Here is a 3,552-nt window from a genome sequence, read left to right as displayed (position 1 = left end):
GGTTGAGTGACGACGAGAGCTCATCATTCATGATGTAGATTTATGAGGTTGCAGTTATATATTGGCTCAAATACATGACCAAGTACTGTTCCAAACCTAATATCATCTGTATTTGATTTTATTTCCTTCAGCAAATCTTAGGTCAAATATCACATGTCTATCCCCAGCTTTGTGTATTAAGTAATCCCTGACTGGTAACTTTCAAGGCTCTCGTCAGCCCTTCCCCCTGTATTTTAGTGACTATCAAGCTGTTCCATGGGCATTATACCATAATCCTTTGGCTGTTTCACCCAGGATGCATAGTTACCTGCTTCCTAACTTTGGGCAGAATGCAATGCTGAGTTAGTAATTCCAAAACATCTTCCTATGCTTCTTTATTTGCCTTTCATGCCTCCTGATACCAGGACTGTAGTATTTGTTCTTATCAGTTTAATATCTGATACATCCCTCATCTGGGGACCATATATTAAATTGATCTTTGGAGCAGAGAGATGGAATAGGGGCTTGCTCCATCCGCTTTGATCATTCACCCCATATTGCTGTCTTTCTATGGGGGCAGTACGGTGGCACAATGGTTAGCGCTGCTGCCTCACAGCGCAGGGGACCTGGGTTCGATTCCCAGTTTTGGTCACTGTCTGTGCAGAGCCTGCATGTTCTCCCCGTGTCTGCGTGGGTTTCCTCCAGGTGCTCTCGTTTCCTCCCACAAGTCCAAAAGACGTCAGGTTAGGTGCATTGGCTATGATAAATTCTACCTCAGTGTACCCAAACAGGTGCCAGAGTGTGTTGACTAGAGGATTTTCACAGTAACTTCATTGCAGTATTAATGTAAGCCTACTTGTAACACTAATAAATAAACTTAAGTTTATTTATGAACTTAACTTTATTAACTAATAAATAAAATTAAGTTTATTTAATGACTATCAAACTGTATTCTGTTCCATGGGCATTATACCATAATCCTTTGGCTGTTTCACCCAGGATGCATAGTTGCTTCATAATTTTGGGCAGAATTCAATGCTGAGTTAGTAATTCCAAAGCATCTTCCTATGTCTTCCAATATGCTCCCTTATTTAATTGAGTTTTATAATCTCCAATAAGCTGCTCTTATTGGAGTCTATATAATCAAATTTGGATGGTAAAATATTATCCTTGTACCATTACCAGACCAGTTATATTGCATATTACTTCCAAAGACATCATGGTTACATCATGCAGCAGAGGTTTGGCCTTCCTTATCCTAACTATCCCATCTGGAGGCAGCTTTGCATTGTCAGGACAATGAGTTAGGCTTTGGCAACCACAAGTACTCACATTATAACATTGTGTAGCATAATGGGATTCGCAGCCAAAAATCAAGAAAACAGAGATTTTGTCAAAGTTATTCAAGTGCCCAATGCTGCTTGTAAATATTGCCATGGGATGTGTGGAGAAATGACACACAAATGCCACATCCAGGACAAATGCAGGACAGAGGAACAGACTCTGAGGCTCCAATGTCTAATTGAATTGCTGTGGCAGTGAATACTGCCTTTCCCATCGCTGAGGCCGTTTACACTCCTGTCTCATTTCAGTTCCATCATGAGTGGAGATTTATTTCCCTCTCTCTGCATTTGAGACTGTAATTTAAAATAAGTTACAAACAGGGGTAATGTTTTGTCTCCATTGCTTCCATCTGCAGTACTTTGCTTGCCACAATAACTTTTTGGAATTTGGATAGAGACCATCATATTTCTCACTGCCTAGATTAAAATGCAGAGATGGAAACTTGTTGTAAATGAAAATCCCTGAAATGCACTTAGAACATGATAAGTTCCAACAAGAAAAAATTACCCTTGTCGTGTCTGGAGATGTATTTTTGATTTGTTCACTGGATATGTGTTGTGGCAAAACATAGAAAATGGGAGTAGAAGTAGGCTATTCGGCCCATTGAGCATGCTCTGCCATTCTATAATATCATGGCTGATCCTCTGTATCAACACCTTATTCCTACTTGCCCCCGATACCTCGTGACACCTTTAGTGTCTACAAAGCCAACATCCGTTTTCCATCCATATGCATAGGGGAGCAGCGTAATCTGAGACCTCACCATTTACATGTCAGTCCAGGCCCAGATAGGACAGTACAATGGCACAGTGTTTAGCACTGCTGCCTCAAAGCATCAGGAACCCGGTTTGATTCTGGCGTTGTCTGACTGTCAATGTGGAATTTGCATGTTCTCCACATGTCTGCATGGGTTTCTTTCAGGTGCTCCAGTTTCCACCCGTAGTCCAAAGATGTCAAGGTTAGGTGGATTGGCCATACTAAATTGCCCCTTAGTGTCCAAAAGATGTGTGGGTTAGGGGGATTAGCAGATTCATGGGTTTATGGGAATAGGGCGGGGATGGCCTAGGAAGATGTTCTGTCGGAGAGTCGGTGCAGACTTGATGGACCAAATGGCCTCCTTCTGCACTGTAGAGGTTCTATGGCTCTATGAAATGAGACTACTGATGGAGTTGCCGTACACCACCACCTCTCCCCCCTACCTTCCCACCATGGTCTGAACTGGGTCACTTTTCAGGATTTCTCCGCCTCTGAACACCTCCCACTAGCCTGAAAATTGAGGATGGGAGGGGAAACTAGATCTTTCCTGTTCCACTGTAAAACTATGGAGAGGACAATTTGGGTGGGAGCCTGGTAGGAAGACTGTTGAACAACCTTACGACTCACCCTTGATGACTAACCTGTGGGCAAGGGAACATACAATTCTGACCAAAGTGTCTATTAATAAACAAGATTTAGATTCATCATCTAACTCAAGTTGCAGAGAGGCATTTGTCAGATGTAACTTGTGAAGATCTAGTGTCCAAACAATATCATGAGCAGTTCCTACACATTTGACAATATATCAGTGGATTACATTCCAGGACCTATTATTAAATTAGAAAGAGTGCAGAAAAGATTTACTAGGATGCTACTGGGATTTGTATGGACAAGTTGGGCTGGAGGGCCTGTTTCCATGCTGTAAATCTCTATGAATCTATAACCTATATCATAGAATCATTCACTGCAGAAGGATGCCATTTGGCCCATCAAGTCTGCATCGACCACAGCCCTATTCAGGCCCTATCCCCATAACCCCAGACATTTACCCTGGCCTCTCCCCCTGATACTAAGGGGCAATTTAACAGGGCCAATCCACCTAACCAGCAAATCTTTGGACTGTAGGAGGAAACCGGAGCACCCAGAGCAAACCCATACAGACACGGGGAGAACGTGCAAACTCCACACAGACAGTCACCCAAGTCAGGAATCTAACCTGGATCCCTGGTGTTGTGGGGCAGCAATACTAACCACTGTGATACCATTTACAGTTAGTTTATAATATTTTCTTGCACTATCTGACACTGGTGCTACTGCTACCACTGCCTGACTAGCAGCTGGATTATCATGATCATCACGGATATTATTAACAATGAAAAATACCTCTGGCCACCAAACATGTACACCAAAAGACTCCAATCATGTCTGTACTCTCCCAGTTGCCCAATAATACCTATTGATGCTGTGATCCTC

The 3,552-nt window shown here is 42.6% G+C and overlaps 1 pseudogene; it reads left to right on the top strand.

Moving 5' to 3' along the window:
- Positions 1-369: 369 nt before the first annotated feature.
- Positions 370-571, top strand: LOC145352027 (U2 spliceosomal RNA; annotated as a pseudogene).
- The last annotated feature ends 2,981 nt before the right edge of the window (positions 572-3,552 follow it).

This window comes from Carcharhinus amblyrhynchos, chromosome 13, assembly GCF_965287045.1.
Source record: "Carcharhinus amblyrhynchos chromosome 13, sCarAmb.v2.hapA, whole genome shotgun sequence".
Classification (NCBI taxonomy): domain Eukaryota; kingdom Metazoa; phylum Chordata; class Chondrichthyes; order Carcharhiniformes; family Carcharhinidae; genus Carcharhinus; species Carcharhinus amblyrhynchos.
Note: the sequence above shows the minus strand (reverse complement) of the source record. Positions and strands in the feature narration are given on the sequence as shown.